At 42.5% G+C, this 24,737-nt stretch overlaps 1 protein-coding gene and 1 pseudogene across 1 annotated transcript in view; one reads left to right on the forward strand and one right to left on the reverse strand.

Annotated features, from left to right (window-relative positions):
- Positions 1 to 24,737, reverse strand: part of CALY (calcyon neuron specific vesicular protein) — a 120,393-nt gene that overhangs the window by 52,500 nt on the left and 43,156 nt on the right. The window lies entirely within an intron of this gene.
- Positions 3,060 to 6,513, forward strand: LOC122738230 (annotated as a pseudogene).

Consider the following 24,737-nt stretch of genomic DNA (forward strand, 5'->3'; position numbering starts at 1 on the left):
AACTTGTCTTTTTGAGTTGCCATATTTTTCAGGAACACTGGACCCTGAGCATGCATCAAGGATGAAACCCCTAATGGCTGACATACTTTGTTGTTTGCAACAAGCTGAATTAGCTTTGTGTCCTCGGGAGGCAAGACAGGTACCAGCCAGTCTTTTCCAGGCTGGAAAAAAATGCTTGTGCAGTTGGGGTCCTTTACAGATAAGCAGACCCTTCTATCTTCACAGTCTAGCAGTGCCCAAGGGATAAGAATTTGGCTTTTGCCAGTGCCTTTACTGTCCCTTTTCCTCCCATGCCATGCCCCTCTCTGTTTTCTCCTCTTCCTTTTGTTGTACTATCATAAATATGCAAACTCCTGTAAGGACTGTGAACTCTTTGTGTTCCACATGCACGTTCATTTCTCTTGTAATAAACCTGGTTTTCACATAAGTCTTGTGATGTTGTGCTTGCCTGCTGACAGTGTCAAAGCCCCTTGAGAGTGAGGCAGTGGACTATGGGAACAGAATGAGATATAACATTGTCTACCTATCTAATGTGTCCATTTGTTTTGTCACCTGTTCTTTATTACAAGGAAGGGTTATACTGGGAGGAAGTCATAGTGATGTAAAAACAAAAAACATGAATAAATAAACAAACTTGCCATCAATTGGCAACTCATCTACAATTTACAGTATAAAACTGAATAAATACATAAATAAATGAATGGATAGATTAAATAGATGATGGATGGATAGACAGACAGACAGACAGATAGATAGATAGATAGATAGATAGATAGATAGATAGATAGATAGATAGATAGATAGATAGATAGGATGGTATCAGAGAGGCTGTGGAGATGGGAAGGCAGAGGATGGCAGACTTGCTGCCTAGAAGGGTTAGAAGTTTGGCCTCTATTTGGTAGGCAATAGGGAACAATTGAAGAGATTCAAGCCATGGGAGGATGTGATCAGACAAATTGCATTAGAAAGATTAATCCGGCACTCGGGATGGAAAATGGATTGAAGTGGGGACCAACTGGGCTTGTCAGTAGGCTATTAAAATGCAAAAACCTTGGGGAGGTATTAAACCCTTATCAGTTAACACCTTAGCTGGGATTAGCTGGCAGCTAGCCAAGATGAAGACCCTGCTGAAGGATAGCGTTTGTTAAAATTCTCAGCATTAGTGGCAGAGAGAATTAGGCAGGCTCCCCTTCTCATACAAAGAAGTTAAGTGCAGACATTGGAACTCCTGGGGGCTTACATACTCAAAACCAAACAGTATGAAGACTGTCATGCAGAGGAAGTCCAGGGCTGGACTTTAGTTCTGAAACTAAATCTCTCTCTGGAAATTTGGTCTTTCACGTCAGCCTGAGTCCTAGAAACTGCAGTCGGGTTACAGGCCAGTGGAAAGAGCATTAGGGGCAGCTAGGTGGCACAGTGGATAGAGCACCAGCCCTGGATTCAGGAGGACCTGAGTTAAAATCCAACCTCAGACACTTAACACTTACTAGCTGTGTGACCCTGGGCAAGTCACTTAACCCCAATTGCCTTACCAAAAAAAAAAAAGAAAAAGGAAAGAAAAAAGGAAAAAAAAAAGAAAGAAAGAGCATTGACCCTGGAGGAAGGGACCTGGGTAAAAATGCTACCTCAGGCATGTAACACTTGCCTGACCTACAACAAGTCACCCGACTTTCCTGGTCCTCAGGTTCCTCTACCGCAAAATGAAAATTGGTTGGCCTCTACACCTCCATACTGGTGCTAATATCTATGAACCTTGAAGCTGTGGGGTAGGATTTTTGCAGGTCTGCCAAGAAGGCAGGCAGGTTTAGTCTGAGGGTCCTGTCCAATGAATCAACGGGCATTTAGTATTTATTAAGTGCTCTGAGTAAAACATTAAGTTTACAAAGAAGCAAAAACAGTCCCTGCCCTCAAGAAACTTACATTCCAATAGGTAAAACTCCATGTAAATAAGTGCAGAGAAGATAGACACAGAGTTAACGCATTACTTTCTTCAGGGATGGAATTGCAAAAAAAAAAAAAAAAAAAAAAAAAAAAAAAAAAAAAGATCATCAGAGATTCAAGATTCCCCCACAAAGTAGAGGGAAAAGAAAATGGAAACAAGGTCTGAAGGTGAGGAGGGATCTAAGAAGCATAGATTTAGAGTTTACAGGTGTTTAGATGATCATCCAGCCCAACCTCTTAATTGTATAAATAAGGAAACTGAGGCCCAGAGAAATTGAGGGACTTGCTTAAAACCAACAAATACTAAATGGCAAAGCTGGGCTTTAGACTCCTCTGACTCCAAAGCCAATGCTCTTTTGGCTGTCCTGCCTAAAGAACTTGACTCATTTTGCAAATTTCAAGTGAGGAGGTCTAGCATTAATGAGTCGAAATTACACGGACTCCCATTTTTACTTGGCATAAGGAAAACCATCCTTGCCATTACTACAGTCCAAATATGCATATATTTATACATATGTAGATATAGGTGTGTGTATGATTTATGTGTTTTTATATATATATATATATATATGTACATATATATAATAGCTAGCATCCATATAGAGCTTTAAGGTTTGGTAAAGCATTTTACAAATCTTATCTCCTTTGATTCTCACAACATGTAAAGTAGGTGCTATCTTCATTTTTCAGATGATGAAACAGATTCAGTGACCTGCCCTGGAAGTACTCAGAGCTAGTTAGTGTCTGAGGCAAGAGCTCCTGACTCCAGGTCTAGCACTCTATCCACTGAACTACCATATGTATGCGTGTACACATGTATGCATGCATGTGTGTACATATAAACACATATACATGTATATTGTACAATTGTATCTATCAATACATAACTATATCTCTATCCATATGTGTGTGTGTACACCCCCACCCACCTACCTACACATGTTGAATGATCCTTTGGTGACCACTTTCAAGGATATCATATATAGAATTCTTGCTATAGGTAAGGATGGGTCTCATGACTCTAGAGATTCTTTCCAATCCTGCAATTCTGTGATATTGTGAGCGTTGCAAACCTAAAAGAAGCAGGGGAGCTTTTAAGGAGTGATGTGACACTATGGATGGAACAGGTGAGAGAGGTGATATCAGCCTGGCTCTTCTGAGAACCAAGAGAGAATGGGAGATGATTTATCCCAGAAATTCTGTCACTTTGCAAATCTTTATGAAGTCCTGATCCTCCAGCGTTCTGCATAAAAGGTCTTTGGATGGTCTTAGGCAAAAGGCGAATTTAAACTCGTTGCCTAATTCTGTCTTTGATCTAAAACAACGGGCAAGACTTCCTTCTTGTTCTATAGTACAAAAGCAAGAGTATGAAGGGGGGGGGGGATCATCCAGTGCAAATCATTCTTGCAGGCTCTTGGAGCCTTATCTGTAACTGAGGATAGTGTTGGATAAAGAACAAGGCAATTTTGTGGTCAAATCAAAAGGGAAAAAAGCAATGGGACCGTGCTTTCTAAAATGACTTAATGCCTTCTTTTCTTAGTTCTTCTCAAGCAAAGGGTAAATCCAATGCTGACCCAGGGATCATGAGTAATTCCAGCCTAAAGAATCCACTCACCAGGGGCAGCTAGGTGACGCAGTGGATAGAGCACTGGCCCTGGAGTCAGGAGGACCTGAGTTCAAATCCAGCCTCAGACACTTAACACTTACTAGCTCTGTGACCCTGGGCAAGTCACTTAATCCCAATTGCCTCACTTTAAAAAAAAAAAAAAAGAATCCACTCACCTCTCACATTGTGCTAGGAATCTTACCATTAGCCCTGAGTTCTTCAGTCTCAAGGGACCTTGAACTCCCAAAGTGTCCCTTGATTACTTGAATATGTTCAGAGGTTTTACTTGGATTAGGCATTAGCTCAATTTATCTCTATGCTGGCTCTAGTCATTCCAATTTATTATCTTTTTTTTCAATTAACAAAGACCTATTTTCCCTCTCTTACTTCTGGAAAAAGAAAATCAAATCCCTTGCAACAAATATACATAGTCAAGTAAGACAGATAACTACATAGGCTGTATCTAAAAATATGACTTCATAATGGATCACAGGAGGAGAGTTTAGATAGAGTGAAGGGAGATGTTGGGAGTATAGTCAAGAGCACAAAACAGGGTACTAAAGAGAAACAGATTTGAACTCAGGTGCTCCTGACTCAAAGTCCAGGCAGTTCTCTATCTAGATAGCCTCTCAGAGCCCAGTGGAAGTGTTGGAACAAGTCCAGCATGTTCCATGGAGGAGATCTTACTTGGCCTATACTGATCATGGTTTGGGAACAAGGGGTGTGCCCCCCTCCCTGCCCCCGTGCCCAGTGCTATAATTATGGACAGTATGGTAATTGTTTTTCTATTGAAGTTCAGGGCAAGACGGACATTAAGTACCCTTGGGAATGGAGTTTCATTTACTCATTTCCTGTAATATGCCCCTGATCAAATGATCAATCCTTTTTTCCTAATTTACCTTGCCCCTGATCAGACAATGCCAATATCCATTGAGTCTAAACTAAAGGACAAGTACAATGGGGATCTCTCACCTCAAAATAGGTCAAGCATGGAGTATAGTGGAATTTTTACAAAGAAGAAAGATTCTTCTGGGATGCTAGAAGATCCAAATATTTTACTTCAGTCAACTACAGTGAACAGTTAAACAGTCAGAGCCATTTCCTTAGCTAGAAATAAAACTATTTTGCTCTCTGGTTCCTATCACACACAGTGACACTCAGCTAATTAATTTCCACCCAGAGGTCAAATGGGGAAGGAACAGACAGGCTTTTGAATGACAGAAAGATGGCTGGAGAACTGAGCTGCTGACATTGAGGTTGGTGTTCTGTGTGTGTTGGGGTGGAGGTGGAAGGAGTGATGTCAGTTGTATGGCAAAGAATGATGAGAAACCACAAAGAACTGTCCTCAATTTAATTCAAAAGTAATTTATCAAGGGCCTTCTGCATCCCAGGCTATAATCAAGTGGAGATGCAAAGACAAAATCAAAATGATCCCTGCCCTCAAGAAATTTATAATCAAGGTGGAGATGTGGGAGATGTGCTTGGACTGCATCGATGAACTGGACATCTTGTTTGCAAATCCCAACGTTTTTGTTGGAGAGAATATCTTGGAAGACAGTGAGAACATATCTAACTTTGAGGAGCCACTTCATGTTCATGGTTGGCTTCTAACTCTGATGGAAAGGATTGATGAAGAGTTTCCCAAGATCATGCTGCACACAGATCCTACTTCTCAAGAGGAGTATGTGAAGCATCTCAAGGATGAGGCCTGTGTCTATGCCATCACTGAACATGTTCAGTGCTACCTGCAGGAAAAAGGAACAACCGAGGAGATCTGCCACATCCATTATCACGTGCTCTGTATTTACTACAAGTTTCACCATGACACCAAGCAGCACTAGCTTGTTCCTCCTGAAGGGTCCTTAGAGGGAGGATTGAGCTGTGCTGATGGAGAGGCTAGTACAAGTACATACATGCCAAGAATTGGACAGACCAAATTCAGACAAGTGCAGTCCTCTGCCACATCTACCACCATGCCCTTCACTCTTGCTGGTACCAGACTCAGAACCTCATGCTTATGAGCCACCTATAGGATAACACTCAGTATGTGGACTCTCCTGTCCTTTATAACCATACCACAGTGCAGTTGGGCATCTATGCTTTCCACCAGGGCCACAGATGCACACAATGTCCTCTTGGATATTCAGTCTAGTGACCATGCTAAGGAGCTTCTGTGGTGGGGTCTCCTGCTCAAGGAGCCTGCGGGAATGGAATCAGGAACAATGATACCAGGTACCTTCTACTTGTATGCCAACCTGAAGCTGCTTGAATGTATTTATTTGGTATCTGCCTTGTTTCTGGAGACCTCATACATGGTAACCCATGACAGTGACTCCCAGATGCATATGATCAGCAAACAGTTCCACCACCAACTTTAGGTAGGCAAGTGGCAGCCCTTGTTCTTTCTACATAAGTCAATGAGTGAACACTGAGTAACAACTTCTGAAGCCATGAAGATGAGTGACTAGAAGACTTGTCACAGCTTTATTATTAATGAGAAGATGAATGGGAGAGTCTGAGATTTTCTCCCTGGGATCAACAAAATCCTTACCAGGCTACTCGGAAAGATCCAGGAAGAGTCATTGCATACCAATTTTTTCACCGACAGTAGTGTCTGTGACTCCATTAAGGTGGAGACATCGTCTGATATATTCCAGCTGGGTCTGCCCGCTGTTCACTCCATAATCAGCAAAGTCATCATCACCAGGAAAGAGATTATGGCCTCTCTGAACCAGCAAGCACAGGTAGTGGTGGTACATAACACAGCGCCCAGTCTCAGCAGAGCCTGGTTCTGCAACTGGCATGAAGCTGAGTAGCCAGGTGGAAGACAAGGAACACATTTTTGGCCATAAGCAGTATACCTATGGAGGCCATTTTTGAGATCAGAGAGATGACTACCAAAAAATTATGGAGGCTCCATGCCTCAGGGAGGCTACTCCTGGCAGCAGTCATGGACTTGGTCCTGACCTCCTTAGGGCCTGCAGCCTCTGAAAGGTGCCATTCATCCAGAGTAATTCAAAGTCTACATGGTGTTGATATTTTTAAAAGAGCGTACCGCAAACAATCATAGAAGATCCATATTCACTCCTAAATTCACATGGAGAATCACCTCAGGCAGGATATGCTGCTTGTGTTCATAAAGTCTGGGCTCTCACTAGGCAGCTAGGTGACAGAGTGGATACAGTTTCTGGTGGAAGTCAGGAAGACTCACTTTCCTGAGTTCAAATCTGGCCCCAGACACTTACTAGCTGTGTGATCCTGGCCAAGTCACTTTACTCTGTTTGCCTCGCTTTCCTTAACTGTAAAATGAGCTGGAGAAGGAAATGGCAAACCACTCCAGGATCTCTGCCAAGAAAATCTGAAACGGGGGCACAAAGAGGCAGACATAACTGAAACAACTTAACAATTACCTCTAATTATCCTTAGGGGAAGACATCTGAGTTGCATAGCTTGCCTACTTGCCACAAAGGGGTGGCAAGGGATATAGCATGTGATGACTAAGGGTTCAGGAAGGAGTGGGAGAGGGAGATTGTTAGGGAGGGAAGAGGAGATGGAGTAGATGATTTTGAGGGAAAACCCACTCTGCCAAGAATGTGAACCAAAAAAAAGGACTTCTAAAGTAGATCACCCTTGAGTAAACTCAGAGTAGAAACCCCCACTAGGGAGTGAGTAGTATTTGGGCTCTCTTGCTGGTTGAACAACACCTAACAAGGTGCCTGACACATAGTAGGCATTTGTTGATGGGTTTTTTTAATTAAGCTGAACCATCAGTGACTTCATCCTATGTTCTTAGAACCATAAATTGTTAAAATTGCAATGGGCTTTAGAGATCAAACAGTCCAACTCTCTTATTGCACAGGTTAAATTCATGGCAGAGGAATGACATTATCTCATCCTAAGTCACCTGGTGAGCAGACGACTTTAGCTTTCTGCCAACGGGTGCCATTTCATGAGACAGAGGAATCCTTCTGCATTCAAACCAAAATTGTAGCATATGGATGTGGAATGTTCTAATGATTGTGCTGTCATCAAGTATCAGAGTGGGGAGGGCCCTGGGAGACCAGCCAATCTGGCCCTCTCATTTGACAGATGAATGGACTATTTAGGGTAATTCCTGATCTAGCCTTCTCCCCACATGGACCGGGCCAGTGAGTGAGTGTGTGTGTGTGTGTGTGTGTGTGTGTCCTTCAAAAGAAGTAACTACATTTCAACTGATCAATCCCATTTGTGTCGTTATACCACCCAGATCACCTGGCACCATCTCTGCCTATGAGTTTTAAACATTAAGCTTCAAGCATCTGCCATATGTTACTGCCTTTTGCAGGAATCCCTGGATTGTGATTCTCTATTTTTGCTGAAACTACCTACTGTGATAAACCTAATTCCACATGCCTTGTATCCCTTCTTGGAGAAGGGGGATAGTGGGAGAGAGTGGTAATAATGGTGATGGTGGAAGACAGAAGAAAGGAGAGTCAAGGAATAAGGGTACCTTTGAATCCAGAAAGGTATGGTGTTGGGGAAAGAGCATAAGACTGGGAGTTGAGTCATGGGAACTCTAGAGCCTTCTATGCCTCTAACTCCTTAGTGTGACCTTGAATCAGCAGCTTTACTTCCATGAGCCTCAGTTTCCTTATTTTTAGAATAAGTGAATTTGCCTAGATGACCTCTAAGGGCTCTTGTAACTCTAATATTCCATAAACAATCGATCAACAAACATTTATTAAGCACCTACTAAGTGAAAGGCATGTGCTAGGTGCTGACCCTACAAGACAAAACAATCTCTGTTCTCAAGGAGTTTAACTTCTGTTGGGGAAGACAACACATGCCCAGCAGTTGGGGGAAGAATCTGAAGAGGACTCATGAGGAAGGCAATGCTTGAGCTGAATATGGGAAATTAGTGTTGGAGATAAAGAGGCGGTATACATTCTGGGCATAAGTACATAGACGGGATATGGCAGGATCATGAGGGAGGAAAAGTAAGAAGGCAGTGTGACTGGACCATAGGGGGTATGAAAGGTGATAACATATAAGGAATCAGGAAGACATGAGTTCAAATCCTGCCCCAAGACACTGAGTAGGTGACTTTGGGCAAGTTGTTTAACTTTTCTGGAACTCGGTTTCCCTATTTGTAAAATTAGAATAATAGCACTTACCTCATAGGCTTGCTGTGAAGAGGAAAAGCTGTGACAAATCAGCGTGTTTGGGAGCCAACTCAAACATGCTCCCCAGAATTGGTATTTTTTTGTGTGTTCTTTTTTTTTTTTTTTTTGGTGTGGGTAATGAGGGTTAAGTGACTTGCCCAGGGTTACACAGCTAGTAAGTGTCAAGTGTCTGAGGTCAGATTTGAACTCAGGTCCTCCTGAAACTAGGGATGGGGCTTTATCCACTGCTCCACCTAGTTGCCCTACTGGCACCTTTCTGACCTGAATTCTACATATCCAGATGCTCTGCCCGACTAGTTCTCCTAGCAGAGGTTGGGTACCTCCCTCTGGGGCAGTGCTTCAGGTGTTAGTCTGAAAGGAAGGTGTCTGGTTTTTGCAAGCACAGAAGAGCAGAGATGCCTGGTAGAAGTCTCCATATATGGTTTCTTTCTGCTATCTGGGGAACTGATTAAAGCTGGTCATGACACTGAGGGTAGCTTGAAGCCTGGGACTGGTCTGATTAGGCTCATGTCAGAGAATGAGGCTCTGGTGTGCCTGGTCTATGGTAACAAGCAAAAACCAGGTAAAGGAGAGGTAAATACCCTGTCAGAAAAGGGGAAACTGAATCAGACATCTAATATAAGGGACCTACCTTTTGCTAAGCTTTAAATCCAAAGACTAAGTCCTTGAAAGAGAAGAGCTCTGGGTTTGACATCTGAGTACCTGAGTTCGAATCCTTGCTACTTAGTTACATGTTACATGGGGCAAACCATTTATCTTCTCAGGTCCTCAGTTTTCTCTTATTTAAAATGAAGGATTGGACTTGATGTGACCCTGTTATAAAAGGATAAGTGATGAAACAAGTGGAAACCAAGCTGCCTCTAGCTTCTTACAGCTTAGCATCTTCTGGCCTAAGTGACCTGGGTCTTGCCTTTCAGGGCTTCTGTTAGGCCATGCCTTAAAATACATATTAATTGGGGCAGCTAGGTGGCACAGTGGATAGAGCACTGGCCCTGGATTCAGGAGGACCTGACTTCAAATCCGGACTCAGACACTTGACACTAGCTATGTGACCCTGAGCAAGTCACTTAACCCCAATTGCCTCGCCAAAAACAAAAAAAGATATTAATTACTCTAGCCCTGGGTGCAATTAAACTGCTAAGATAGAATGTCCCTGAGCCTCCATCACTTTAATCCTATGACCTTTCGTTGAGGGGATAATTAAGTCAAATGTCCAAAGAAATTATTGCATTATATTGTCTGATAAGCCTCTTATTCACTTAGGTTGATGCCTCCATCAAGTGTGACATGGAACAGAAATCAATGCCTTGAAGACAGAACCAGCACAAATCTTCTGTATTGAACCCCTGCCTTCCTACCTCCCTACCTGAGGCAACCAGGTCCCTGCCTAGTCTTTGGGACATAAATTACATTTTTTTCCTACCTTTCCAACATCCCATCCCTCACTCTCCCAGCAAATATAAAATCCCAGCCTGGAAGAATGAAGATTTATTCAGCATGCTTTAAGGAAATTTTTTGACTCAACAAATTCAACTATTTTTTATAATGAGAGTTTTCTTTGTGCATCCTCCTATGCTAGCCCCGTGCTGGTCACATAGATGAATGAGACATAGTGTCTGCCATAGTGGAGCAGAAAGTCTAATGGTGAAGATAAGGCATGTAGACAAATAACTCTAGCACAGCATAAAATATGATAAATACAGGGGAAGGGTATAGGTCATCACTGAGATATCTGAAGATGGAGAGATTAATTTTGGATGGGGGGGTAGGGGAAGGATTGCTCTGAGAATCAGGAAGACTTGATGGAGGAGGTGATTCCTGATCTGGTCCCCTGAAGGATGAAAAGGATTTTGATAGGCAGAGAGAATAGCTCATTTGGGGTATTAGGGACAAGGTAAATAAAAGCACAGTGAAAGCAAGATCAATTCAGGGAACAATAGCAGTATACTTTTCCTGGGGTATATAGTATGCGAAACAGTTAGTGAGAGATGAGGCTGGAAAGGAGGATGTGATCATGGAACTTAGAGATCAACTACCATGACCCCCAACCCTTCCACCTTTCATTTTGTAGATGAGAAAACTGAAAATCAGAAAGATGCTGTGACTTATCACACCATTAGTGGCACACAATTATCCTATGACGAAGGAAGAACAATTATTGTTATATACATTTTGCAAGTGAGGAACTAAGGCTCAGAGAGGCTGTGGCATGTCCTTGGTCACTCAGCTAGTTGGTGTCATAAGAAGGAGTGGAACTCAGGCCTCCTGACTCCAGATCCAGTTCTCTTTTTACTAAGCCATGCATCTTACCCAGAACCAGACATCCAGGTGACTTCTGGGCCACCATTCCCAAAGCACACCTCCACTAATGGACATCTGTTGCCTTCCCAGATTGCCTTTCAATATTGTATTCCTGATTAGAATGTAAGGCCCTTGAAGTCAAGGACTGTCATGCTTTCTTATATTTCTATTCCCAGGTATTTGACACATAAGAAGCACTCAATAAATGTTTTATAGCTCATTCAGCTTTTTAAATATACCAGTCCAAACTGTCCCCCTTTCTAATCCTTCCCAGTTCTATCTCCAAGCTCCACTAGAGTCTGGTTCCGAGATAGTCCATGCATCTGATGACACCTGTATCTAACCTTAGAATATTCTCTTCTCCACTTGTTGAAATTGCTTTCTCCCTTCAAAGCCCAGCTCTTCCACAATGCCTTCCCAAATCCCTATAGCAGGAAAGAATCTTTCCCTTCTCAAATTTCTCTTAAATCTTTGTCTAGGCCTCTTCTGTGCTTCTATTATATTCTACCTTGGATCATCCTTTTTTGTGTCCAAGCCTTAATCCTGTGTTCCCCTCTCCCTCTCCTTTGTCTGTAAATTCTTTAGGGCAGTGCCTGCTGTTTATCTTTCATCCTCGTAGTCCTAGTAACTAACACCAGATTTTGTACAGAACAGGCATGGGGATTAGAACCAGATCAGTGACTTCACTAGTAGAAGTAACTTCCAGAGAAGGAAACTCCCTTTACTGATACAGGTCAGGAACTTCTCTGCAAGTTGCATCTTAGATAGTTGTCGAGGGTCACACAGCTTGTCTTTTCAGAGGCAGGATTTGAATCCAGGTCTCCCTGGCTCTAGTTAGGTGGCACAGGGGATAGAGTGTCAGGCCTGAAGTCAAGAAGACTCATCTTCCTAAGTTCAAATCTGGCCTCAGACACTTACTAGCTCTACAAGTCCCCTAACTCTGTTTGCCTCAGTTTCCTCATCTGTAAAATGAGCTGGAGAAGAAAATGGCAAACCACTCCAGTATCTCTGCCAAGAAAACCCCAAATGGGGTCATGAAGAATCATATACAACTGAAATGACTAAACAACAACAAAACTCCTTGGTTCCAAGGTCAGCTCTCTGTTGATGACAATCACCCTGCCAACTACCACACATAGGAGTCACTTAATAAGTGTTTAGAAAATGGAAATAGTGGAATCATGCTTGGGCTGAGGTGTACTGACTTCAGACTCATGTCCTTTCCACTACCTGGATGATCTCTGAGGTCTCTTCTGGTTCCTTTTTTTTTTTTTTTCTTTCTTTTTTTTTTTTTAGTGAGGCAATTGGGGTTAAGTGACTTGCCCAGGGTCACACAGCTAGTAACTGTTAAGTGTCTGATGCCGGATTTGAACTCAGGCACTCCTGATTCCAAGGCCGGTGCTCTATCCACTGCGCCACCTAGCTGCCCCTCTTCTGGTTCCAAAACCCAGGGAATCTGAGAGGCAGGTTGGTACAGTGCATGGTGTTCTTGATTTACAGTCGGGAAGACCTATGTTTGCATCCAGCTTCTAACACTTTCTATCAGTGTGTGATCATGAACAATTCAGTTAACATTTTTGAGCGTCAAAATCCTCATCTGTAAAATGATTGAGGGGATTGAGGGGCAGCTAGGTGGCACAGTGGATAAAGCACCAGCCCTGGCTTCAGGAGGACCTGAGTTCAAATCTGACCTCAGACACTTGACACTTACTAGCTGTGTGGCCCTGGGCATGTCACTTAACCCTCATTGCCCTGCAAAAAAAAAAAATGAGGGGATTGGACCAGATGACCCCAAAAGCAAATTTATAAAGGGCAACTCTTGTTGTTGTTGTTATTGTTGTCATTGTTATTATTAATTACAATGATCACAGAAGAGTTCAAAAGGGACCTTAGAGATCATCTAACCTAAGCCCCTCATTTTACAGAGAAAGTTACTGATGAAAGGATTTGTATCTTTCTCTTCCTGCCCTTGCTTTCCTTTGGGCTACAAAGCCTCCACCCTAGAGACTTATCATCATCATTGCTATAAGGAAGTGGCAACCAAATTTTCCCTTGCCCAAGAAGGCCCCAAATCCAGAAAAGCTAAACCACTAGCTCCCATCCACCAGTTACCAACATGACTGGAAGGAATTAGAGTGTGAGTCAGGTTCTAATGGCTTCTCTGCTTTGCCATTATTAACACCTTTATTCTTGATGGACATCTGTCCCCTTAAAGGACCACATTTGGATTCCCTATTTTCAGTTCAATGCATTTCCAAGGTTTAAACTTCCGAATCAGATGCCCATCCCTGAATGTTGCCATTGACTTTGTCTCTTACACATCCCTTGTGTCTCCATGACAACAGAAAAAGAAATATGGAAATACACTTGCATGAACTAAAACAGTAATTTTGGTACTGATCTGCTCCCAGATTTCATTTCAATTACACATTTCAGAAATGATGTTAGAAAAATGGGTAAGGGGAGCCTTGGGATTGTGTTATAATAGTTTTCGACAGCCACATACTTGCTATTCATCTGTTTTAAGAAAGGGAAGACACCCCCTACAAAAGGGAATTCAACCTCTCAACCACTTCACCATGTTCTGATTCTCTCCCTGTCACTATAAGCATGCATATACATGTGGGCTACACCCCACATGGGCTAGCTAGGTGAGTTTAACCAGGGAAACCATTCCACAAACAATAAAATGGGGATAATAACTGCAATACCTATGTCACAGAGTTTTTCTGAGCCATGTAAGACGTGTCTTTTAAAATCTTAAAGCTTTATATTAATATTAGGTGTCATCTTCCTCCTCCTTCTAGGATCATAGTAATTTGTTTTGTTGCACAGTCATATCTTACTCTTCATGACCCCATTTGGGGTTTTCTTGGCAAAGATACTGGAATGGTTTGCCATTTCTTTTTCTCTAACTCATTTGACAGAGGAGGAAACTAAGGCAAACAGGGTGAAGTCACTTGCCTATGGTCACACTGCTAGTGATTGTCTGAGTCTGGATTTGAACTTAGGAAGATGAGTCTTTCTGACTTCAGGCCTGGCTTTCCTGGAAGTTCATAGGATCAAAGATTTAGAGCTGAAAGGCTAACCCTCATTTAACAGATGTGGAAACACATATAGAGATCTGAAGTGACTTAGCCACCATTACAGAGCCTCCTCTTCTTTCTGGGAAGCAGCTGGGTTACTGGATTGAATACCAGGCTTAGAACCAGAAAGGCCCCTATTTAAACTTCATTTCTGCTATTTACTGTGTGACTGGGGTCATGCCACTTAACCCCTACATGCCTTAGGCAGCTCTTAGGGACTTGGGTACTAAAGTCATCTGTGTTAGTAGAGGGAGTTCCCCACACAGAAGAAATTGTCAAGCCTTTGCCTATGATTCCTATCAAGAGTCAACTTCCCCACAAGGGTCTCACCTACTTTCTTATGCCCTGAAGGTCTTCTTTTGGATTGTGAGAGTTAGAAAGTGCCCTAGATATAATCTAGTCCAGGGCTTTTTAAACTTTTTCCACTCATGACTCCTTTTTGCCCAAGAAATTTTTATGCAACAGTGCTTATATAGATATATAAAATAAGTATCCAAACATTTTCTGCCAAATTTTTCACAACCCCCACATTCAGTTATGCTACCCCACATGGGGTCATGACCCCCAGTTTAGGAAGTTTTGATCTAGTCTAGCCCCTTCTCCCTTCTGATGAATTTGTTGCCATCCTCCATGTTCTTCTGCAGACAGCAAAAATGGTTCTTTCCATTTCTGACTCCTTGGTGAGAAATATGCAACAGAACATTCTTTCTGTAGCAAATAAGAGACAGGTCATGCTCTGCACTGACTGGGTCTGGTAAGAAACTAAGATGATTGAATGAACTCCACTCCAGAAACTTTTGTCTAGCCACATTTGTCCCATCTGGCAACTGTGCAATTGATTTTTTGAACCCAATTCTAGGACTTTTCATTTCTTCCTACTAATATTTTATTAAATCTGGCCAACTCCTCTAAGATGTGATATCTTTTTGGATCTGAATGTTGTATGCTAGTTATTCCTCCAATCTTTTTTATAATCTAAGCTTGATAAGCATAAGGTTCATATTTTTATCCAAATTATCAATCAATTTGTTAAACACATTTAAAAATGTGTATATTTAAAATTTTGTTCAAGTGTTACAGATTATGTTTAGAAAACAAAGACCCACACAGAAAAAATGAAGGGATATACAAATCTTAAAGTGAGAGACCAATAATGCAAATCAATCACTTTCTACTTCTGTAATGTATGATCATTGGAGGCAACTAGATGGCTCAGTGAATAGAGTACAGAGCCTAGAGTCAGGAAAACCTGAGTTCAAATTCAGCCTTATATACTCACTAGCTGTATGACCCTAGGCAAGTCATTTAACCTTTGTTTGCCTTAATCCACTGGAGAAGGAAATGGCAGACCACTCCAGTATCTGTGCCAAGAAAACCTCATAGGGGTAACAGAGAGTCAGGCATGACTAAACAACAACAACAACAACAAAAATATATGATCACTTTGGATCCATGTGTCTTTGGACTCATCATTTTCCCTCCTTGTACTTCAATTTGCTTATATGAAAGATGAAGGCACCAAAGAAGAGATGAACAAAAGTACTTCCTTCCTTTCACTAGAGAGGGGGGAGACTATAGGCATTGAAGGTTCCATATGCTTTCAGTTGTAGTGAATCTGTGGGTTGGTTTTGCTGAGCTGATTTTTAATAACTGGGACAAGGGAAGGCTCACTGGGTAGTGGGTGAGATGAGATATGTCTGGAAATGAACATGATAAAAACCAGTCATCAATAAAAAAAAGAAATGAAGGAGCTGGATCTCTCAGTTCTTTACCTCCTCTTCATATTCTATGAATATGGGAGGCTCTTTTCCTGGAGCTGACTTGAGAGTATTGATGATATGAGCTACTGAAAGACTGAAAAGCCTGTAGGTGCCAGCCACCTCAGCTGTGCCCACCTATATCTGGTAATGCTTTGCTGCTTCGAGTCAGCCACCTGACAATATCACAATCAATAACTAATTTCACTTGTTTTGTAGGAGGTAAAGTGAACACACTACTGAAGACAAAAGAATTTCTCATGTCATAATGCTGCTACTTGCTATTGTCAACTGTCTTCTAGGATGGGCTCATGAGATAGGGTCAGTCAGTCAACAAACATTTATTAAATGCTTACTATGTGCCACACAGTGTGCTGACAAGGTGATGAGATATCCTACTTTGGATGAGACATTGGTGGTTTTCAATGCTAAGTGATGGGAAAACTCCCTTGTCATAGCAGGTCCTATAACATATTCCCTATAAATGAACTGTGAAGTGCTAGGTGTTGCTTTGTGAATTCCCAGAGCTAAGATTAAGCTCTTTGGCCAAAGTCCTCTTCCATTGCCTCATCATAGCATGAAGGTGAGCCTGGGCTCTCAGAGGCCATGTCCTTGGAACACTCTAGAAAATCCTGTCATGAAAAAAAAAGGCTTCTGTTCCAATCCAGTGATGAGATACATGCCTTTTGACTGAGAACAAGCCTAGTTAAGTTTGGAGAAGCCCATCTCCAGGGAGGTATCAAGACACTGATTGTTTTTCAGTCAAAGCAATTCTTGAAGATCATCTGTCAGGTCTTAGAGGGTTATGGATGTCTGATGGATGGAGGAATGAGCACATGGATAAAATTCACAGACTCTAAAAGTGCTGGGATGAGAGAAGTTAGTGTGTAAAAAAATTCAGTGTGGTGTATCTGACTGGGAGTTAGGAGAGCTGGGTTCTAAAAACAAACCTACCACTAGTGAGGGATGTAGGGCTTGAATCCAGGTCCAGGTCTGACTCCAAGGCTAATTCTCTATCAACAGGAATTCTTTCTTTCTCATATATGCACTATGTATCTATATGTGCATATACACACGTGAATATATATACACATGCATGTATTTATATACAATACACACATACATATATACATGCACATGCATGTGTCAGTCAATAAGCATTTTTAAAGAACCTACTATGTGCCGGGCACTTTGCCAAGGGCTAGGGATATAAAGAAAGGTACAAGACAGTCCCTGCCCTTAAGGAGCTTATAATCTAATTATAGACTCACATATACACACAGCTGGCATGTGCACATAACACCTCTGATAATGTCTCACACATGGGACAGTCTGGAGACACTTCTTCGGTTGTGATGGTATGTAATGGAAGTGCCTCGGAGAGTGTTCATAGACTGTCTGTAACCATTTCTAGTCAGCGAGCTATATGGTGAATAGGAGAGTCTTTGGATGTGGAAGTTTTCCGAAAGGGTAACCCACCAGAGCTTCAGTCATTTTCTTTTGGATGTTCCCTTAGCGCGGTTCCTTCACTAATGGCACTCAGGGAGAGACAATGTTGTGAAGGTGAAGGCCTTGGATTCTCCCTCTCAAGGCCAATGTTTGGCCTGAGAAGAGAGGCCTGTGCTCTTTGCCTTCCTTAGCCTTTGTGCCTCTTCTGTTTTAGGTGGTAGGATTGGACACTCCAACCCTGTGAGCTTCCAAAGCCAGGAGAATGGCATCCCCACGTCTGAGTTTTCTAGCTAGCCCAGCATCAGTGCCCCAAGAGGCAAGGAGTGACCTTTGGAAGTGACCTTCGGGACCCCAGTCCAGCAGTAGCTGAGACAAGGAATCATTCAGCAATTGTGCCACCTCCGGATACAGAGCTAGAGGGGCCAATGTTGCCACAAGCTGATGACATCAGAGAAGGACAACCTCATTCTCCTTACCCCTACCCAGGGTACTCCCAGAACCCTAGAGGGGCCTGTGGCAGTCTTCCCTCTGGGATAATGAGCCAAAGCACATTTGCTCCAAATATATGTATATGAATGCACACCTGATGTGGTCAGAGATTTAAAGTGGGAAGGGTCCTCAAGGTCATCCAATCGAACCCCCTCATTTTGCAGATGAGGAAACAGAAGACAACGAGGGGAAGTGATTTATTCAAGGTCACATAAGTTGTGTCAGAGGCAGGATCTTTCCGAAAGGTCTCTGATGACTTTCCAAACTTACCACTCTTTCCACTACCCTCCATCTCAAGACCTGTTATGACCCAGATCCCAACAACGTTGCTTTCCTTCTCACTCCCTGCAGCCCCACAAGGATGTCCTGCTCCCACCAGGCTGATGTGCTCACTGCCCCTGAACCTCGAGTCACATCTGGGTCCCTCTCTATATTCACAGACTCATAGACTTATACCCTCTATTTATTATGTACACTTCTATATAATTGTATTATCTCCCCTGAGTGAATGAGGACAGGAATTATTTCTTTTTTATCTCTATAACTTCTGTTCCTTGTTTGGCACCTGGCACATAGTAGGTGCCTAATAAATAGTTTTTGATTGATATATGGATCCCCTTTGAAATTCCTTCTTGGGGGCAGCTAGGTGGCACAGTGAATAAAGCACTGGCCCTGGATTCAGGAGGACCTGAGTTCAAATCTGGCCTCAGACACTTGACACTTACTAGCTGTGTGACCTTGGGCAAGTCACTTAACCCTCATTGCCCTGCAAAAAAAACAACCAAAACCAAAACCAAAAAAAAAACAAACAAACAAAAAAGAAATTCCTTCCTACCTTGCCCTCTGTCTGTTCACCCATACTCCACAAAGCCTTCCCTGATTACTTCAGCTGGAAGGTCTTCTCCTCACCCCTTCTGAACCCCAATGGTACCTAACTCCTCTGTGAATATGAGGGGGCTTCGCTGACTTAAAAATTTTTAACATTTTGTGTGTTGCGGACCCCTTGGGCAGTTTGCTGCAGCCTAGGAAACCCTTCTCAGAATGTTTTTTTTTCTTTCTTTCTTTTTTTTTTTTAGTGAGGCAGTGAGGGTTAAGTGACTTGCCCAGGGTCACACAGCTAGTAAGTGTTAAGTGTCTGAGGCCAGATTTGAACTCAGGTCCTCCTGACTCCAGGGCCGGTGCTCTATCCACTGTGCCACCTAGCTGCCCCCAGAATGTTTTTAAATGCCCAAAAGCAGAAACACAGGATGACAAAGGGAACCAATTATATTGAAATACTTAATGAAAATATTTTTTAAAAAAAGGTTCATGGACCCCAAGTTAAGAACTTCTTAGTAGATAATTTCTCTGTCTCTTCTAGTTGTAACATGCTGTGATTCTGTGAAGGTTATGTGTGGTAGAATGGGGGGACTGCCACATGGTAGGGATGACAAGGATGAGGTTGTACAGAGTCTTGGGGCATAAGTCCTATCTTTGCCATTGTTTAGTGTGGTGATTCAGAGTCAATTTACAATCACTTTGAGTCTCAGTTTTCTTGTTCGTAAAATGAGAACACTGAACTTGATCATCTAAAGTCTTTTCATTGCTGACATCTTAAGAGCCTAAATCATTTCATCTTAGTTGCATGCATATCATGGTCAGACATCGGGTGGGAATGAAGAAATAGTGGGAAAGTCTAGAACATCCCCAAGAGGTCTTGGACTGTTATTAGAAATTAGAATACTGAAAAGAGGTGGAGGCTGGGGGGGGGGGAACTAAGACCTTAATTACCACAGAGAATAGAATTTTTAAGGATCTGAATTAATAATCAATCTGGCCAACTTCTCTATTGTTAAATGTTTTATTGAAGCCTTATTCAAAGAATAATTTGCAGCATGTAATTAAAGATAGAGATAGATTCCTTCAATCCATTTATCCGGGGGCTGGGGGGGGATTGAGTTTCAGTTATAAATGGATAATTGTGTATTTAGAAAAAGACCTTCTGCTGGAATTTGTAATAAAGAGGCCCAGAAAGTAATTACAAGCAAAGCAGAAATGTTAACTGGTCAGGGTGTGGGGCAACTTCTACCCGGAATTGAGTGCTGCCAAGACATCCAATTTGTGTACTAGAAACAGCCCCATGGAAGTCTTTGGAAATTGTTCACTCCCTTAGGAAGGTGCCATCCTGGCAGAACTCGGCCTTGCCCTGAACAGCCTGAGTGGATTTAGGTTGGAAACCCAGTTTCATGAAACATCTCCTTTCAAGCCAGTCTGGTGGTGGGAAGGAACCCTGGAAGTCATCTAATTCAACTCCTCCCCACACACACTTGACCATTTTACAGATGAGAAAACAGAGGCCCAGAGAAGCTCACGAGACCCTAGAGTCCAACCCCATGATTGTATATTTGAAGGATGTTAAATGACATTCTAAGGTCATAAGAATAGTAGAGTTATCAGAAGCAGAATTTGAATCCAGCTCCTTGGACTCCAAACCCAGTGTTCTTTTCATACCACAGACATGTGCTGTACCCTGGGCTTTTCATGAATAACCTGCAAGCTTGCTAATTTACTCAATTTTCCTCTTTCTTGGCCTTTCTGCAGCTTCCTCCACAAGATGGACCCTCTACCCTTAGCTTCTGCTGGGGTGTGTATGAGGGGAAGAGGAGTAAGCCAGGAGCAAAGACTGTCATTATACCTACCCCCCCCCCAAAATGGCATGATAGGGCAAAAGAAAAATCTAAACGATGTGCTCTGAGAATACACACATTCAATTGGGAAGATCAAGAAGACTTCTCAGAGGAGGGTGTCACACCTCTGAGGGTTTTCTTCTTACCAGTCTTCTCCATCTCATTGCTCACAATTTGTAAGCATGGGATGCCTCTAAAACTGTCCTGGTACCCCCTTATCTTATCTCTCTATGTTCTTTCCCTTGATGACTTCATCAGCTCCCATGAGTTTGATTATTATTGCTCCTTCCCAGATGACACCATGTCTAGACCTAATCTCTCTTCTGAACTCCAGCCCCACATTGCCAACACTTTGATGGCAATTTCCATGTAGCTATTGCACAACCATATCAAATCCAAAATGTACAAAATGGAAATCGTCTTCCTTCCTAAATCTATCCGTTATCCAAACTTCTCTGTCTCTGTTGAAGGTGCCACCTTGCTCCCCAGTCACTCAGGTGTTCAGTCCAAAATATCTCTAAAATATGCACCTCCTCCAAAATATCATATGTCTCTGTCTCTGTCTCTGTTTTCTCTTCCACTTTCTCTCTTTCCCTCATTCTCTCTATCTCATTCTCTCTCCCATCCTCCCTCTCTCCCCTTCCTTTCTCTCTCTCTTCTCTCTTTTTCTGTCTTTCTCTCTCTCTCCCTTACTCTCTCCCCTCCTCCTCTCCTTTCCTTTTTCTCTCTCTATCTGTATTTCTCTCCCTTCCTCTCTCCCCCTCCTTTGCCCTCTCTTGCTCTGTGTCTGGTGTCTCTGTTTGTCTCTGTCTCTGTCTATCTGTCTCCACCATTCTCATCCAAGATTTTATTATTTCTTACCTGTACTATTGCATTAGCCTCCCAATCCTTCTCCCTGCCTCACACATCTCCCCTCTTCAATCTAACCTCTGTACAGCTTCCAAAGTGATATTCCTAAAGCAAAGTCTTTAACTTGTCATTCTCCTGCTCATTAAACTCCAATAACTCCCTTTTGCCTTTAGGATCAAATGCAGACTCCTCTGGTATTTAACATCCTTCATGACCAGCCCAGCCCATTACTTTCCCAGATCCATCTAGCCAAACTGGACTTCTAGCTGTTCCCTTGTCATTTCCTACTTCCAGACATTTGCATAGCCTATCTTTCTTGACTGGATATACTCCCTTTTCATCCCTTACTCCTAGTTCAGGTGAGGTCTCCTCAGTGAATCCTCCCCTCATTCTCCCAACTGAATGCGTATATTCTCATAGCACATTATTGGGATTTCTCTTTTGCCCGATCACTCCTTTTTTGATATTATAACAGTCTGCTTGCCTAGCTTACTCCCTTCCCCCTCATACACCTCCCACCCCCACCTCAGGTAGGATATAATCTCCTTGAGGGCAGGAACTGTTTAATTTTGGCATTTATATCGCCAACACCCACCGCATGGTCTGTGGTTAATGAATGCTTGTGAAATTTGAAGTGGCTTAATTCAAACCATTCATTGTGGTTAATAATGTGCTTTGGGGTCCCTATTCCCTGTAGAGTATCTAAGCTCCAACAGTGGCAACTGGATGGAGCAAAGGTTTGATGAATTAAAACAGCCAAGACATACAGGTGCTCCACAATAATAGTGAACATTTATCTAACATTTTTTTTTTGCAAAGCACTTTATACATTGTCTCATTTATCTCACAACAACCCTATGATGGAGGATCTATTATTATCTTTATTTTAAAAGAAAAGGAAACTGAGGCAGAGAGAAGTTAAATGACTTACCTAGGGTCACACAACTAGTAAGTTTCTGAGGTAGGTTTTGCACTCAGGTTTTCCTAATTCAAAGTCTAGCACTCTATTCACTACTTTACCATCCTTACATCCCCTCCCAAGGAAAAGGAATAAACATTTATATAGCACCTACTATGTACCAGATACTGTGCAAAGTGCATTACAAATATTATCTCACTCAATCCTCACAACAACCTGAGGTGGTTGTTATTATTATTATTCCCATTTTAAGGTAGAGGAAGCTGAGGCACACAGAGGTTAAGTGACTTATTCAGGGTTACATACATAGTAAGTGTCTGAGGGCATATTTGAACTTAGGTCTCTCTGATTCCGAGTCCATCTATTGCGCCACCTAGCTGGTGACCAAATCAAAAAGTCTGGGTTCCATGGGGAGGACTGTAGTCAACCTGACTCAGAGGCCAGACCCCTAATGGTTACATTATGTAGCTCCTTGAGGGCAAACACTGTCTTATTTCTTTCACTGCATCCCCCATCTAGCATAGCATCCAGCATGGTGCCTGGCATACAGTAGGTACTAAATAAATGCTTGTTGACTGATTGATGTGGCATTTCTCCAAATAAAAAAGGAACTTCATTAAGAATCAGAATGTGGGGGGCAGCTAGGTGGCGCAGTGGATAAAGCACTGGCCCTGGATTCAGGAGTTCCTGAGTTCAAATCCAGCCTCAGACACTTGACACTTACTAGCTGTGTGACCCTGGGCAGGTCACTTAACCCCCATTGCCCTGCAAAAAAAAAAAAATTAAGTTAAGAATCAGAATGTGGCTTAGACTTCCTGTGTTGCCTTCAATGCTTAGTTCATTTCTGACCATACCATGGGGCATCAGTAAACCCATTTATGGCTATGTCTTCCTCACTGAAATATCCAGATTGTCATTAAATCAGCCATTAGCACAAAGTAATGACGAGCTCTGTCATCACAGTTAGAGATGCAGGCTATTATTCCATCTTTCCAGGCAGGGAGACTGAAGTACAGTGAGAAACATGGCTCATCCAAACATCCTCCAATTAGTCAGTGGCTAACCTGAGCTGACAAATTTGGTTGTTGAGTCATTTCAGTTGTGTCTGACTCTTCATGACCCCTTTTTGGGATTTTCTTAGCAAAAATGCTGGAGTAGTTTGCCATTTTCACAGATCAGGAAACTGAGGCAAACAGGTTGAAGTGACTTTCCCAGGGTCACACAGCTATTAAGTGTCTGAGGCCAGATTTGAATTCAGGAAGATGAGTATTACTGACTTCAAGACTGGGGCTCTATCCACTGCCCCATCTAAGCTGCCCATGCCAAATTTTGTAGCATCTCAAATGGCTGACTATTTAAATGCCAAATCCTGGTCTTCTGGCTTATATGGCTTTGTGAATTTTCCCCAAGACCAAGCAGCCTCCTTCATTCTGGAGGTAGTTACAAGATTGCATGCTTTGTCAGGACAAAGCAATCAACAGTGAACCTCATCAAGTGAGATGGGAGAATAAGACAACCTTTCAAAAGTGTGTGTGTGTGTGTGTGTGTGTGTGTTCTCACAGCTTTCTTGTGCCTGAGGGGAGATTGAGGCTTGGAAACAGCCAGTGCCACACTGCTGAGGGTAGCTATGAGGTTTTTAAAAACAGTATTTCTCCTATTCTTTACTGTACTAAAGATGAGAGAGGGAGAGGGAGAGGGAGAGGAAGAGGGAGAGGGAGAGGGAGAGGGAGAGGGAGAGAGAGAGAGAGAGAGAGAGAGAGAGAGAGAGAGAGAGAGAGAGAGAGAGAGAGAGAGAGAGAGATTTTGCACTTTGAAATGGAATCATTTGCATGCCAACTTAATCACACCTCTCATTCTCCCTCCCTTTATTTTAATCTTCCCCGCCTGTTGGCATTGTCTTATTTTAAGAGCTGACAGTGATGAGCTCTATGCAGTGAAGCTCTCTGGGGGAAGGGATCTCTCCCTCCTGTTCCTTCCCAGCTAGAACACTTTGTAGCATCTGCCGGACTGCATAAATCACTGTCCCAACTGCTGATGAGCAGTCACTCAGGTGCTGTTCTGAGAGGAGGTATTCCTGATCTCATTTACTGACACGAAGGAGACAAAGTGAAGGATGATGAGGGCTTTCCTGGGAATCAGCTGGAGTTCAGAAACCACCAGATTTAGGGCTGGAAGAGAAATTAGAAATTTTCTAGTCCAATGTCCTCATTCTGGAGAAGGAAAGCGAGGTCCCAACAGGTGAAGTAACATCGAGTCACATGGGTCCTTAGTGGAAGGAGCCCTGTGTTTGGTGTTAAATGAGCTGGGTTCAAATCCTGGCTTCACCACTATGTCATGCTTCCTTCTCTCTTAGAGAAATAAGAAAATGCCCTGGAAGTAGGAATGAATAAAAGAGCATCTAATAAGCACAGTGTACTAAGCACTGGCACTCCAGATAGAAAAAGGGAGATGGTTCTTGCTCTCAAGTTGCACACACTTTACATGGAGAAGAAAACACGTTTTAAAAGGTTCA

This window comes from Dromiciops gliroides, chromosome 2, assembly GCF_019393635.1.
Source record: "Dromiciops gliroides isolate mDroGli1 chromosome 2, mDroGli1.pri, whole genome shotgun sequence".
In the NCBI taxonomy this organism is placed as follows: Eukaryota; Metazoa; Chordata; class Mammalia; order Microbiotheria; family Microbiotheriidae; genus Dromiciops; species Dromiciops gliroides.